At 39.0% G+C, this 17,103-nt stretch overlaps 1 long non-coding RNA gene across 2 annotated transcripts in view; it reads right to left on the bottom strand.

Annotated features, from left to right (window-relative positions):
* LOC106884850 overlaps positions 1-16,355 on the bottom strand; it is a 46,288-nt gene extending 29,933 nt beyond the window's left edge. For both annotated transcript variants that reach the window (XR_001411306.1, XR_001411307.1), the window contains exon 1: positions 16,251-16,355. This is a non-coding gene — a long non-coding RNA (uncharacterized LOC106884850). The remainder of the gene's footprint in view (positions 1-16,250) is intronic.
* Positions 16,356-17,103: the final 748 nt, after the last annotated feature.

Here is a 17,103-nt window from a genome sequence, read left to right as displayed (position 1 = left end):
TCTGTAGGAAAATACTGGAGTAGCCCAGTACACTAAAAGACCATACATAGGAAAGAGTTTGCCTAAACAAAACACAACCACTCATTTTCTTAAAAATATGCACATCAGTGTTTGCCAGGTGAAAGGAAAAAAGCTTCCTTGTGAAGTCTCTCAGTTAGCAAGAACAGTCAAGGTAAAGGGAAAAAAAACCATTTGAAATCTGCACTCTTTAACACAATAAAAATAGAGAGCACTTCCATCAGTACCATTTATTTCTCAGCTGGGGAACTCAGACAACCTTTTCTTCAACGTTTATGCTCATCTTTGATTCATTACTTTAATGCTACCAGAAAACTAAATTATGTCCAGCGTTTTCATGCAGAAACTTTACAGGGCCTCCAGCTGTGCATAGGATTTCTTAGAGTAGGAGACACTGACGCATTATGGAGGGCACAGGATAAGCTGAGTTTCGAGGAAGCTCTTGCGAATTCAGACACTGATGGTGTCAACATAGATTCAATAAAATTATTTTAAATTAACACCTATGCCCAGAAATAGTTGGTGGAACTGTCCAGCCAGCTCTCCACATTCAGAGGCTTACTAAAGAAGAAAGAATAGACTGGTAGATTTCTTTTCACTGACTGAACTTTCCTTGACTGAACTCTCCCTGAAAACTGGTACCATGACAGCAAGTAATGTACTACTGAGTATTCAAGTGCATTGCACCTTTTTATCACCTCAGCCCTGAGCAGCTAATATTTCAGCGATGAGCACTGAACAAGACATGTGACTAATGCATTTTAATGCACTCAGAAGTCTTGATAAAAATAACCATTTATCAAAGAAAGCTTTTTAGTAAAAAAGCCTTATGAGTTTGAATAGTCTTACAGCCTGTGCAAAGTAGAACCAAGTTTCACTCAAATTAAGACTCTAAAAGCCTTCAGAAACATTATTCAAAAACATTTTGATGTGCTGGAATTGTTAGCCACTTTATAAGTGACATCAAAGGAGGAGGAAATTAAAATCTTAGTAATCCTCTGAAATATCCTAATTTGATTACTTGACCTGGTATCAAACTGTTTGGAAAGGTTGTTATTCAGGAATGTCAGCCTGTCATCATCTCTGCTCCTGGACATTAAATTGCACTAAGCACAGTGTAAAAGTAGCAAAGGTATTGGGAAAATTTAATACCTAATATTTAGCATCAACCAAAACATGTGGAAATTATTTTACTTCCTTACTCGTAAATTAGGACATTGCTACTCTGAACTAAGGCCAATCAATGCTATATGAACACCTTATTGAACACATTTCACAATATGCTTTGGACAAATTGCTGAATAAGTTATTGCAGTGCCTGCATACACAGTAATACTACATCATTTCAGAATGAGAGCAATACATTCTCCAAATAATCGTATTGTGAACTTTGCAGTGTCAACTAATTCATTCAAGCATTTTTCCCTCATATATACCCTTCATAAAGAATATCAATATCCTTTTTATATATTTATGTATATTTGTCAGGTTAGTGAATTAAATTGTTGAACTTTTTCTAAAAGCTCCTGTGCTTGCTCTAAAGTAATTAGTACAAGAGGAAACTTAGTCAACATTTTGAATCCTCTAAAGTTCTGGTGTGCTTTTTACTAAAGGTCACTGAAAACAGAATCTACATAAGGTTAGACACAAAGGTGTACACTTGAAATTTATATTTGATTACAAAAGGTCTTTGAATGCTGAACAAGTTTGGAAATTTCTAATTAGCTGTCAATGATCTTACAACATGTGATACTCAGTAAATGCATAGTTAGAACTCCCCCTCATCTTTACACATAAATTACACTATGTGTTAACAAAGAGAAACTCCCCGTGAGATATGCTTCAGATGGCAGAGCTGCACTCATCATATGCTTTTGACTTCACTCTCAGCAGTGTGTTTTCCACTTTCTCCTGGATGATACTGTTTAAGGGAATTGAGAGCAAGAAAGCAAAATACTGCTTTGAGATACCGAATACACTACAGATCACCATACCTGCTTCTGCTTAAGCTAGATCAGATGACCAGTTTGGTTCACAGGTTTACAATACTTGTTCTGAAAGACAAAGTCCCTACGGTTCCAGAGTGCTCTGCAGCTGAAGTCAGTTGACAAAGCACATTGATGGTCTGGCTGGATTGTTAAGTGTGAGACTGATCACTGTTCCTCTTGATTACCATCACACAACACACAGCACTCTCTATCATAAGAGTAATGGAGATTTCTTTTGAAAATGCATGCACATGGAAAAAGCCCTTTTCATACTTATGTTAAACACATGGTTTTTTTTAAACATATGCTTTTTTTTTTAAACATACCAGTGCCTGCTTTAAGACACATGAGCTTCTTCAGCATTGCCATCTAACACAACATACACCAGAGACATCTCTATCAGCTATCACACTTAGAATGATCTTTGCAAAAAGGCCCAGCAGAAAGCCTCCACACCAGTATTGATTAAACTTGTCAATGCGCTACAAATTGTAAAAATCTTTATGAAGATATTTTCAACATTTGTCCGCAGAAAAGTAGATCTGATAATTCACCTCCAGCAGATAGCAATTTTCAGAAAATGTTTCCTCTTCTTTCCATTCCAGGTGGTATAATACAACTAAAGAAATCCAGATGACTGAGTGCGTTATGGAAGAAAAGCATTTGTTCAAAAGACTGAAACCCACAGTCAAAATGAGGCACAGATTTTAAAAGCAACAGGAAGCGTTAACATTTCTCTGGTGTAGAGTACATCGCAATCACACAGAGGAATGAAGAACAGTACAAGCTTTGTTCCTATTTAAGAAAACCTATTTTCACCACAATTATGGATGTAACAGTTTGTAGTCTGATGCATTTATTTTTGTGCCAATAGACAGTGTACTCTCAGTCTCACCACAATTCCATCCAGCTGAAGGCTGAAGAAAGAAAATAAGGCAGCACCTCTGGAGGACAGTGTGTATACAAGGCTTCAGAAAGGACAACAAAACAATTTGGCTGGTACAAAATGTCTGCACAAAATTTTTTCAAGTTCTGTGTCTGTAGGAGTATTTATCAAACATGCAAACATAGCATCCTCACTTTAGTCCTCTACATCAGTTGCCTAGAAGATTTTGGGAGTACCAATGGAAGAAGATGGTTTCCTATCTTAGGAAAAATGAGAATTGCCAAAAATTTTTATATCAATTCTTAAAATTCCCATGACAAACACTTGATTTTTTTCATTCTGTTCCAGTGAATAACCGACCGGGTTTCTAAAGTCAGCTGAGCACCAGCTACCCCTACTAGTTTCTGTTATTCCATCACATTTAAGTGCTTCAGTCAAAGCAGGACTCTTTGGGAAAAAGTTTCATCAACCAATGATGACGTTACGCAATACGAAAAGCTGAGCTACTGAACCCCACATCCTAACACAGCTGCCATCCTCGGCCACACCTGAAAAGCTCCTGCAGACTCAATGCTCTACTGTAAATACCAGGAGAGCTGCACAGTTAGAAGAATGCCTTTTAAAATGGTCAATAACCACAATAATCACATTGTGCTACAGAGCAAAGGAACAGGAATGAAAGTGATAAACTGCAATTTACTTAAGTCCTACAATATAGTACCTGAAACTCTTTAAGATTGGTTATTTTTACATTGCAAGGAGAGAGAGAAGAAAATGGATCGGTGTATGAAAGGTGGCACTTCTGAAAGCAAATGCTGACATAGAGACTTAAATATTTTAAAAATTTAAGCATTTCTACTTTCAAATGCCAATCTTCAGACATTGTGGTTTTCATTTGAACAGAGAATGACCTGCAGTAATTTTGGCAACCATTCATTAGGATGAACCTAATCACTGCCCTCTCAGTAGCATTCTCCTTTATATATAGGAGAACTGTCAGCATATAGTGCTATCAGAACTGGCTATGGAAAAAACAGAAGCTTAAGGGATGCAACAGGACACATTCATCTGGAACTTCACTTTTAATCCAATTTAAGGGCTGCTTATGATCACAACTAAATTACAAAGTTCCTGGGAATTTTTACTACTTTGGATTCTGGAAAATGAGGCTAGAATAATACTACAAAACCCCATTGAGCTATTATCTCACTGATTTGAGCTATTCTCACTTTAAAACGATAACAATTTCTCTGGGATTCTTGGACACTAAAATCAAACTTGATTACATTCTTTTTCGTAACGATTATATGAAACATAGATTAAGGCAGCCAAATTAACTTGTTTCAGGCACACTAATAAATTTGTTAGATTCTACCTGCATATGCTCGATCATCATCCAACTAATTATGTTTCTACAATGTTCCTCATTAGCTGTGAAACCTCTTTCCTGACTATCAGTGAACTTTTTTTTTTTATTTTGTAAAATACAAACAAAGTGTATGTTATTTTTAGAGTCATAGAATCATAGAATTGTTTAGGTTGGAAAAGACCTTTAAGGTCATCAACCATTAACCTAACACTGTCAAGTTACCACTAATCATGTCCCTCAGCACTACATCTACATATCTTTTAAATACTTCCAGGTGGTTGGAAATACAGTAAGCAAGAGCATAATAATGTATGTTAAACTTTCTATGCAACACATTAAATCCTGGTACCCTGCAGAGACATAATCACATTAGAGCTGTAAGCACATGTAATACTTCTATTTATTGACATGTTGGAGAAAAAGAAGTAACCTTAGCTTACAACATAATTTCATATTCATATGCCAACTACCACACTATTAGTACTGATATGCCAAGTGCAATATCACATGGTGACACTGGTATTCAGTAAAATATGAAAATGCACACAAGTCTCAAGTAAGTAGAGTTTGCCAGACACCTCAGTTTGCTGAATTCCATTAGAAACAAACAAAACAACCCCCATCCTAAGACTTTCAGGATCCAAGAAATGCAGACTCCTGTTTAAGATAAATGATTATAAAACTTCTATTCAAGACTCACATACTCTGTGACAAATCCTTCACTAAGCAAGAGGTTGTAAGGGACATCAACTACCAAGGAAAGGTTTAATCAAAGCCTATCAGCAGGCTGAGCAGAAGTGCCCAGGAGTAAGGGATAATGAAGCAGATGAATGTACTGGACTGGGAAGACCCTGAAAAGGCTAAATTATCAAATGCATGAAAGCCAGCACAACCTACCACAATTGCTGGGAACTGTATCAAGGAGCATGGCCTACATGTCTCCCTTTTGGACCTTCATGAACTGTTCTGATACATTAATGTGCAAGTACAGAAGTATTCTGGAGGCAGCAGAACATTCCCTAATACTCTACTACTGCATTACTAAATGCTGCTTCTTTGCACTTGTGCATGCTGATGTCTGCAAAGATATCAGAAACATGAGCACTTTGTTTCATACATACGGACATGCTTTGTTGATACATCAAGCACCAAAACAAAGAAAATGTTATTCTGAAAAGGGACTCTGGAGGTCATCTGTCCAAACCCTGCTCAAAGCATGTACTTAAGCTGAAATAAGCACATAACCTCTTCTTCCCTTGACACCCAGCATAAAATTTTTATGAAAAATAAATTCTTATTTTGGCACCCTCTTCACCGTTCCACTTACTCTTCCATTTTTGTAAAAATAAAATACAATTATATTAAAAGACTCACTGAACTGGTTTTGCACTCTGGGTACCCATGTTGTTTTGCAGACATTTGTTTATTGCTCTTTAAGTTGGCAAACTGAAACAAAATGTCACACCAACAACAAAGGTACCAGTATCTACAACAACCTGGAATTTTACCCTGAAAATTCCATTCCACTTGAAAACAGAGCTTTAAGTCCTTTGTAAGAAATGGGGACAAGGTTATTTTGTAAGAATCTACTTGTTAGCAAGTTATTTTTATTCATATCATTAAAACTTGTCCTTCTTATTTGTTCAAAGAGAATGCCAGTTTGATCTACTGATCATAGCTTTTGTATATCCATAGTTTTCAACTTTCAGAATGCATGAAACCTTGTATTAAAAAAAGAGATATGGTTTTGTAAGAGATATGGTTTTGTATTTCATCTTCTAGAAGGCTAATATTGTAGACATACAAAATTTTGGCTGTCAAATCTTTCTGTCAAGATCAGGTTTTGGGAAAAAGCCATTTATATCTATTAAGTCACTTCAGCTAGAAGCAGATTCCATTGAGTAAATACCTTAAGCAAACCTTAAGAAATTCTGACTTGCTTTCTACTCTAATAAATTTGTCAGAAACAAAACATACATGCAAAATAATAAATGAAACAGCCCTGTTGGTGTTGTTTGTTTTTTTTTCTAACTTATTTGCTTGTTTCACATAAACTACAAAGTCATGGAGAAGCCAGCCACAGGAAAATGGCATTATTCTACAGTGCGTCAGCCCACATGTAGGGTAGTACTATAACTCCCTAACATCAATCCGATCTATAGCTGAGATTCCAAGACTTTGCTCTTTGACACATGCTTCCCAGGGCAATTTTCATTCACAGAGGCACAAAACAAACCAAACAAGATTTTTTGGAAAAAACTTAACATGTTCCTTAACATGTTTCTTTGTAATAATTCAGTAAGAATCTCAGCTTTTATTTTTTAAAGTTTCTGATCCCTATATTGGCTGAAAATAACCTAAAATAACCTACAAAGATCATCTGTCTGCAGCACATTAGCTCATATCCCCCCAAAATACCACCAAGAACATTCTTTGAAATTTTGAGCTGATGACGATTTTTGGGACCTTAGTCATTTTTACATGTTTGGGTTTGGCAATGTCAAGTAATTTGCTTCCAAATATTCAGGCACACCACGTCAAATTTAATAGAAGCAACAAAGGTATCTTCATGCTCGATAATTTTCTAGTTCAATAAACATTTTCCACCTGCTGGATTTGCTGTCAAGGCATATCATACACTTACTGCCTATAGATACTACTAGTTGTATTTTTGGACTTCCTTCTACTTCGTATTTCTGAAATCCGGCATGATGGATAAACACTCCATAGCTGTTTTACTCAAGTCTTAACTCCAGAGATACTTTCAAGATGCCGTTATAGCTCTAACAGGTTTCCCTTGAAAGATAAGCTTCAACTGAATATTGGTTAAGATTTCTTCTGCCGAATCAAACTTAGTATCCTGTGATCTTTACCAAGAGAAACACATTCCTAGTAAACATGCAATGCTATCCATACATTAAAAAAGTTTCTTTTGCCATGTCAAGCTCAGCCTATTTCTAATGTAGTACTTGTGCTATGTCTTCTCTTAGAAGCTGTGCACTCAGAAGTCAAGGAGCTTGAGGTATTTATTCAAATGAAGTATAATTAATATAGGATTACTAACTCAACAAAAATTAGTTGCTGTGCAAACACAGAGTTAAAAAATAAAGCTATAACACTGACAGCAGTACCAACTTGAAGTACAAGTACTAACACATACAAAATTCCAAAATGTATATAAAAACTTTTTACTGAGCTAGAACACAAATACATGATTTCATAGTACCACATTTCAAAAGCCTACATTTTTTATCATCACATTAAAGATAAAATATGTGGCCCAATATAACATCTGAGATCGTTACTTTTAGATCTGAATTTCAGTCTTTCCTATCTTTTCCATTTTACCCTTTCATTACCAATGATCCTAAAGTCAACACTGTCTTTCTACTACGAGGAATTCAAACTGAGACAACTAGAAAGCTAGAAAGAGTAATCTCAATAGATAACCTTTTTGTCTTCCTTCTGCTATCCTCATTAAAGTCTTGTAACAATCAATAAGCTACTTCTAAGGTAACATATTCCTTAATGCTTTCCCAGCTAAATTCTGGTCTCCGCTTGTAAACAAAGAGCTGTGACCCATATATTCATTAGTACAGTTCAAGAATGCTTCCTAGAGCTGGCTTGCACACACTGGCAAGCCAGACTCTGCACAATACTCCATAGATTTCACTCTGCATTGGCAAAGACCCATCTCTATCTTTTAAGATCTATGTTTGTCTTCTGGCATTTATTTGTCATAGCATTTTAAAATTTTACATTTTTAAATTTTTTAAAATTTTATGTAGAATAAATATGTTTCTCCAAGTTAAAAAACTTCTGGTAAACAAGAGCGAAAAGTCATCAGAACATCACATATTAGAACATCACATATTTCACATATTCATTATTCTACATTTGTCTTTCCAGTTATAATTGAGAACCTATTTTGGTGAATTTACATAGTGATATTCAGTACTAACCACAAACGTACCTGTCTGGAGAACGCACACATATACAGACATATGGAGGCTCTTGTAAATAAAAGCATTGTTTTCAAGAACCTCAGATTAGGATGATGGTCCTGAAGATGAGAATGAAGATCACAACAGGTATGTATGTTTTGGAGCCACTAATTCTACTAAGTAGCAGTAACCATCAGCTATAACATTAGGCAGGGACTTAACTGAGCTCTTCTTATAAGACAGCGATGGCATTATAGGTTAGGCAAGCTCTGAAACGTGTCTGTTAGACTGTGATATGAGTATTATGCTATAATAACAATAATAGTAATAATAACAGAGCAGTGTTTCTCTCAAAACTCAAGGCTTGAAAAGAGCTACGCTTACTTTTTCCACACCACATGGGTAACATGACAGTCTGGTGTGTACCAGTGTAGACAGGGAAATGTCATATTAGTGCTGGTCCTCGAAAATTACTTCACTACAAATGGGTGACCAAAGCATCCATGTCCTTTGGCAGGCCTCTCCCAGCAACATAAATATCAACACTGGGAATTCTTGAAATCTGTAGCAAACCTGTCACTGCAGATCTTGCTCCATTTGCCACATGCAAATTTCTATTCACATCAGAATAATCTCAGTTGTGGTATATTTATTACTTTTTCCTCTTCTCTCTGTCTTGGATTTCACTAGATTTCTTTTTAAGTCAATGCCCTTGCCATGGGCAATGCAAGTCCAGTGCCATTACAAAATTATAACAAGCCAAGGACTTATGTCTTTTTAAACGTTCTTATTACTTACTGAAGACCACCTGTAGGGCACAACTGTCAGGATTAGGTTTAATAATTTCCAGTACAGCAGATTCTGATGACCATATGATACTGATGTGAAATCTGATTTCAGCTGCACTAGTGTGCTATCAGCGTGCTTCATCTGTCTTCATGCTCTCTGGACATAGACAGTACTTTGTTTTAAGATTATATTGGGACGATGCCGACTTTTTTTTTTTTTTTACACTATTAAATAATTCTCTTTCAACAATATAAATAATTAACAACATCTGGAACACATATGCATCACAAGTTTGTGAGGTTATATTAGCAAGCAATAGATTGGAAGAAGGATAGTCTACACACACTTTATGGACCTTTCATTGAATGTTTCCGTATTTCATCAATGTATGATTTTTGGATACCGTTTTCTAATACAAAAAACACTGAGTAGAAATGGAGACAAACACTGTAATTTGTGTTATGGCCAGAGCTACCAAACCTGGAGGGAATTCTTTGAGGATGCTTCCCTGGAATGAGCTATTTGAAAATGCAGCATTTGGGAAGGCATCAAACCAGCAATTGTGACAGCAATAAGATTCTACATAAGGCACCAGTCAGAAAACATCCCTTGTCAGCTATAACATTAGTTTATTCACAGTCCTGCTCTTCATTGGCATAATATAATAAATATGCAAATTTAGTAGTTGTTAATGACAGCAGTTATTTCCCACTTTGGCTTTAAAACCCAGTGGGAAAGAGTTACTGATATACATCTATCTGCTGTTTAGCAGGCATATAAGACCCACCAGAAGATTTCAAATATTCTGATTTTCCTGAACTTCTTCATCTGATTATGAATTTGTTTCTTATAAATGAGTACCAGATCAGTGTCATGGGATTCTTAACATAAGCACAGCAATAGCAACAAAAATCAGGATCTACTTCCCTTCTGCAGGACTCCCTGAGGAACTATATGTGATGACTCAGACACTTTACTACTTGTTTATAGTGTTTGTATGCACAGAGCTGTGGGAAATGATAAAAGCTGGTACCTGGGGGTAAAGGAAGAAGAAAATAGAAAGATGACTGATCAAAGCAAGTGTTTCTGCCTGCCTGATTATAAAAGGAATAGAAACAAAAAGAAGTTCTAGGTCACTTGAAACACTTATCAAGAGTGACTGGCTGAATGCTCATCATATGGTAAAAGAGTTTATCAAAGACCGGGCATTAGACTGCATCACCTTTCACACATCCGCTCCTAGGTCAAATCCCATCCACTCCATCTGCAAGAGTCAAAACTTGTCAGCAAATTAACAGATGCGGGTGGTCCCCTTCCACTTCAAAGGAGAAAAATGTCAATGTGAAGTCTGCAGGTGATGCGGAGATCAGAACAGAATCATTCTCTCCCTACCCTCGCACTGAGGCAGAGCTCTTTTAATTGTTACAGGCACACCCTGCTACACGTCAAAGATGCTTTCCAGAAAAACGCAACAGTTAGAGATTCAATGAACAGTGAAGCCATTTTCCCCATAAGAATTCACGTAGCAGAGGGGGACTGCATGAGGATGTTTAAGAAAAACACAAGGGCAGTGAAGTGCAGGATAAGATTCTCCCATTCAAACCTTAATACAACTGCCATGAGAAACAAGATCTCAATGGCACAAATGGAAAACAAAGACCACAGGGATGCTACTGCATAGTCTCCCAACAAGATCCTCTGGGCATTTTTACTACTATTGGTGCTATGATCAACAACTGAATTCCCAAAAAATGGACAGAGAAATGACAAAGAGTGTTACTGTCTCTCTTCTTCCGTGCAGGGTTTCATTATCCCCAGGTGGTGGATGTACGCAACCAAATTAATGTAGCATGCTCACCAGGAAGTTGCCTGAAAGAAATGTATCTTGCAGGAGTATTTTCCCAGTACACCTTGCCACAGAAATGTTACAAGATGCAAAGTCTGAAAGGTCTATCACAGGCAGTAAGCAGTTTGGAAAATTTAAGACATGAAACACAATCCTCAGGATAACCAGACCTACTCAGATTTCTGTAGAGCTAACAAGCCCTGGGGAAAAGCCTATCAAAAAGTAATTCTTGTAAGAATTTTTTTTTTTAAAATTGAAAATAAATTCCTTGAGGGAGACAATTTTTGTTGCTTCATCTTAAAACAGATTTGTAAAAGAACATTTTCTTGAGGAAACTTGGAAGTTCCTTGAGGATAAGATCCTTTCTATAAAACCAGGAAAACCCAAGTAAGACTTACATAAATTTGCAGAGAACATGGAAATAATGTTAAGAACCCATCAGGAGTGTCCTTGACCCTACACTGTTCTGAGAACAACAGGAACTACGAGACAGTCTGTCTTGCAGTATTAAACATATCAACATTCTGTTGTTACGAAGGGATCTGTGACATGGATGAGAACATTTTACAGTATAGCTGCTACATAGATGAACAAGCAAATCCCATTTGATATCTGAGTAGACTACAGTACAAAGCAAGACAGTCCATTTTTGTCATAAAGGAAGCTTATGACAAAAGGGAGGCTTATTTCTTTTCACTCCTAGTATGCAATCTCCAAAAACACCACTCAACTCATTACAACTTTGAATTAATATCTATAATGATAAATAGCTGTTTCAATAAAATGTTTTATAGCAAATCATAAATCTATTTTCCCTTTTTCTTAAACATTTTAATACTAATTATGACAGACGCAATATTTGCATTCCTTTTGGGGCTGTATACTTACTGTTTATATGCAAATATGAAATAAAAGATTAGAGGAGTCACAAAGCTTACTCTTAATTTGAATCCAGCATGTGTCATAAAAAGCAAGGCAGTTGGAAAGGCGGAGGAATATGAGGTAATAGAGATTTACATTCTACAATACATTCAAACAGACAAGAAGGGGATTAAATGTACATTTGGGAAATCTGGATCTTTTATTTTCTTCCCTTTTTCCTTCCACCTCCCCAGAAACCAGAGTTTGCATCACATATTCTCCCTTTACAATACTTGTTTGCCATTTCCAGTTTAATATTTAGTTTGCTATTTACTGTTGAAAATCAAGCAAACAGAGCTAATGACAAGCCTGCTACCCTGTACAGTTCGTAGTTTAGAAAACCTAATATTTGGAAGTGGGTACATGTGTTTGGAAAAAAAAATAAAGAAGAACCATATAAAGACCTGAACTTCTTTATAGGGTTCTTTTTTTATGTGAATATTTCGGTTCTGCAGCTTTATGATCAAATAATCTATCTAAACAAGGTGTCCATTACCAACAGTGTCAGAACTAAATCAGTATTAGCTATTCCAGAACTGCTCCAAAAATATTCCTAGTGTAAGAAAAGACCAAAGCAACAAAGCACCGTAGGAATGACATATCAAAGCTCTACAGAAGAGACAGCAAAGAGGAAGGAGAATCAAGTCTCCACTACAACTAACCACAGCAAGAATAAAAAGTCTGAGAAGTGTGGTGCCTAAAGGCTAACAACAGACACCTGTGAAATCCCACTCACACTGACACCAAACACATGGAAGATAAACCCTACAAGAGGATGAAATTCTAGAGACTTCTTCAATAAGAATCACCTCAATAACTGTAAAAGCTAAAGAAGCTGGAAAAAACACCAAATTTATACAATTCCTGGTCTCTGTAGTTTATTTATACCTTTTTTCTGATACCAACAGACAAGGGACAGCAGGTCTGCTTCTGTTTATGCCCATTCTTTTTCAAATTCATGCTAGGTAACTTTAAAACCAATCTAAAAAGTCACTCTGAAGGTATGAAATAATGCAGATCTGAGGTCCTCGCAACGATCCTGAATAGTGCTGTTGCCTCAACAAATTGGGAAACATCCATCAAGAGGCTGTGATGCCTTTCCCGAATGTTTCACAGCACTGCTCTCCTTCCTTCCCACTGCAGCCAAAAGATCAAGTTGCATCCTCTCACGAGGAAAAGAAAATTAAGCTTCATTTTCAAACACTAAAGAAACCTCCCCAAGCTCACAGAGAAACAGAAAAGTGGATTTTCTATGCATAGAAAGCGTGGAAATAAGAGGTGGAGCTGTGTCTTCTACAGAGGAGTCATCCCACTGCTCCTAATTCAACGGTACAGAAGGAAAACCAGAGGGGAAAATGACCCTTTTCATGATCTTTATAGGAAGGGCACAACCTTTATCTTCGCACAGGAGAATGAGGAAGAAAAAAAAGCCATACAGTCCTGAGTTACTGTGAAGGAGAGAGGACACAGCACTTTAAAGGTAGCATTGATGGACCCAATAATTGCCCATGATAAATAGGTGCAGAAACCAGTGATTAATGCTTGAATCCCGGAACTTCCCCATAGTTAACCATCAAGAAACATGCACTGATATACCTTCCTTCTTCTATGTAATCTTCACATCCTCTACTTTCATCAATCTCATTCAATACCCAAGATCTTGGCAAAGATTCCTGGTTCTGCTAAAGAAAGCCATCACAGGCACATTCAACACACGATAGCTCAGAGACTATTTTTTCCAAGCCCTCACAGCTCTGTGAAAGTCAGGAATGCAAACACCTACACTTCACAAGAGGCATAGCTATAATGATCCAAAACACTCACAACTGATGTGTACAAATACATCCCATCAATACTCAATGAGAAAACATGGCCTGTGACTGCCTCTGCTCCCTGAATCATAATGGATGAATTATCCTCCCACATCTAAAAGCAACAGAGACTAACACTGTGCACACTGTATCTTTTTTAAATGCAGTATCTAGTTTTGTGAGGGCTATCTCCATATCTGACTTTACTGCATGCTCTCTACACCTTTTTCTTAACTAAAAAAGCACTAGTTATCTTGCTGGTTTGCAGTATGTCACTCAGTAATTAGCCCAGGAATGAGGAATTCTTCAGGTTTTGGTGTGGTGGTTTTTTTTCAAATCACCACTATTAGCAGACACCTGGAATCTGAACCACATGGAATCTTCTTGCTCCACAGCTATTATGCTGCAGATCACCAGAAAATAACAAGCTATGATAGATGTTCTAGGCCATTTTACTGCAGACACTGGAGAGTTCTGTTCTCTGACATGTTTTGAGAACTGATTAACTCCTCATATTCTGAACAGATATTACTTTTCATTCACTTCACATTGAGAGGAATTCTGTGTTCCTTTCTCAAAGGCAGAAGCTGTCCAAAACCCTTCACAATGAAAGAAGGTCAGGATCAGACTTCTCCCACTACTTCTCCTATAGAAATTTACAGACCAAGTGTATATTTACCTGGATCTGATGCATATTTCACTTGCCCCAATAAAAAAACAGGCATTCAATAAAAGACAATAGAGGGCAAAATGGCTTCCACGGCAGTGTAAAAACCTATGTGCTTACACAGGTAAATAATTTCCTACTACCAGACAGTACTCTCCTTGAGTATGACTGGGAAGCTAGAGACTTGGTTTATTTGTAGCCTTTTCCACTTACAACTTCCAACAAGTGACAGTGTCATCAGTCCATGGAGTCACAGACACTGTAAATAATGCAGGCTTTGCATGATAGGTTGTCATTCCTATAAGAAATTCTGCTTTGTCAACATCCTCCACAATACATTATAATATATGATGTAAACCTTGAATAAAAATACAGTATCACAGTTTAGGAATAACAACATAGTTTTGACATCTTAATGACAAGAGGGTTTAGTGGTTAGAGTGAAGGATTAGAAAATGGTATTCATAAATTCTGCTCCTTGCCCTGCCAGTGGCTTCCTTTTTATCCACAGTGTTAGTGGGCTTCTTTTGTAATGCTCATGCACATCAACTGAAACAGAGGGATCATACTCTTACTGCAGTCCCATCTGTCATACCAGGAAAGTTATTCATATCTGTGAAAAGTTAAAGACAATTGTATTTGCCAGCTTGATGGGGTGCTATACAACTAAATGCAATCACATAGGATAGGTAGCTTGCAAGCAGATAGATGTAACTGGCTGAAGAATTATAGAGGGCTGTTACCTAAACTCATATTAAAAACAGTAACTGAATTGAATACTGTCCCATACCACAATCAAGTACTTTCAGAGGCCTGGCAACTTCATAGATATATGGTTGCAAACTTCATTTTAGATTAATTTGGCAGGTAGGTGCTGTTGAAGTAAAGTACCAAGGGAGAAACAAATCCATTCAAAGGAGAGCATCCAGTCTGGACAGAACATGGGCTAGACAGAAAGGACAGAGGTTTTTAGCTTAATTTTAGAGAGCCAAGAGGCTTGGATGGTTTCCGAGCTTTTTCAGGGTTTCCATCAAGTACATATTTAGACATGAATAGTGACTATAAGTTTCAAAAACTAATTATGAAGTTCATTCCAGTATTTTGCTACAAACTTCTGTAAAAAGAAGCAAATCTTTTGCAAATGAGCTACTGACATTAACAGTGAAAGCAGAGGATTCACCACCATTTAAGTAGAAATGGTAACTTTGTTGATCCTCCTGTGGTGGTGAAAACTGCAGGTTTCCTCCAGAACCTTCTGCCTCACTAATTCTCACATTAAAAGTCACAGGATTTTTCACAGGATTTCTCTTTTATGAATAACTGTGCTACTTCCCTCAGTGACAAGAGATGCAAACTGAGTAAATACTAGCAAAAAGAACACCTGGTGCCTTTTTCGGAGGCCGAACCCTGTGCGGCCCGGCCTGCAGCCACCCGGGGACAGGACACACCACCCGCTCTTCAGCATCAGTTCGCTGCCGCCCAAAACGCGTTTTTCCATTTATAGCTCTATATCCCAGGGTGGGGTCACCCCAGGGCAACACAAAAGTTAGGGCTAAAAGCTCCATTTTTAGAAATGAACTCACATTAATGTCCTCCGGGGCAGAGCGGTGAGGGGCGGCAGAGCGGTGAGGGGCGGCAGGGCCGGCAGCACGCAGGGTCGATGGCGGCGCCGAGGCCCCAAGGGCCGGGCTGAGCCCTCAGCGCCGCCCGCAGACGGTTCTAGAAACCGGCCGGCGAACAGCCCTCGGGGTTTCGGGCACCCCCGGCCGACAGCAGGAACACCGACTTGTGAGGGAAACCCGGGCACCCCCGGCCACCTGGAGGGAAACCCGGGCACCCCTGGAGCAGCGCCCGGCCGCTTGTGAGGGAAACCCAGCCAACCCGGGGTGGCAGCAGGCCGGTTGGGAGGGAAATGGCGGGCAGCCTCCTACCGCCCCACGACGTCTGTGGGGCGCCGTTGAGGAGCAATCCTCGGAAATCTGCTTTAAGCATCTTTTCTGGAGGTACTTACACAGCAGGCACCACAGTTTCCAGCCTCATCGGGGGTCGCCCGCTCCCCCCAGCTCGGTTCGTAGCGCGGCAGCTCCGGGCCCTGCCGCCATTTGCTGCGGCGGGCTGGGGTGGGCGGGGGACGCTGTGGGTCACCCTCAGCTGAGGCGGGGTGGGGCAGGTGGTCACCCATAGCGGGCCAGGGGACACGGTGTGGCTCCAAGTTTTAATTACAGAAGGTTGCCAAAGAAGGGCACCCCGAGGGAAGAAAGTATGGGAAGATTTTAGATTGATGGCTGAGGAAAAGTTTCCACAGAAACGGCAGCCAGCGGTGGTGGCTGGGAGCTGAGGTGACCTTTCGGAGGAGGAAATCCTGCTGCTGCCAAGAAGGTGGCAGATGCTTTGTGCAGAGAGGAAACCTTTGTTGACGAAGCCTGAAACTTCGATTTTGGCTGGGAAAGAGCTGGTGAAGGGCACCCGAGCCTCCCTCAGGCAGCCAGGGGAGGGCTAGGCTGCCTGCGGGGACCAGGGCTGGGGCTCGCTCGCCCATCTGTGTGCACCCCCGAAATGCCACCTGCCTCACAGCTCACTGGAAATAACTGCTAACGAGGACTCTGAAATTACCCTCCCCGTGTTTTCTAACCAGCCATAGGATTGATAGAGCTGCGTTGCTGTTTCTGTATTCAGGTTTCAGCTCTGCACAATGGCCGGCTCCATGAGGCTGGGGTGGTCAACAGATAGCCAAGAGGAGATGAGATTCTGGAGGATGACAGAAAACGCATCAGGGAAATGGCATCACTGATTACCCCTTATCATAATGGCCTTTCCTCCTGCGCCGCGGAGATAGCACACGCGCCTGCTGTTCAGAGAGACCG

This window comes from Calidris pugnax, unplaced genomic scaffold (assembly GCF_001431845.1).
Source record: "Calidris pugnax isolate Ruff unplaced genomic scaffold, ASM143184v1 scaffold17, whole genome shotgun sequence".
Taxonomy (NCBI): domain Eukaryota; kingdom Metazoa; phylum Chordata; class Aves; order Charadriiformes; family Scolopacidae; genus Calidris; species Calidris pugnax.
This window is presented reverse-complemented; position numbering and strand designations above follow the sequence as displayed.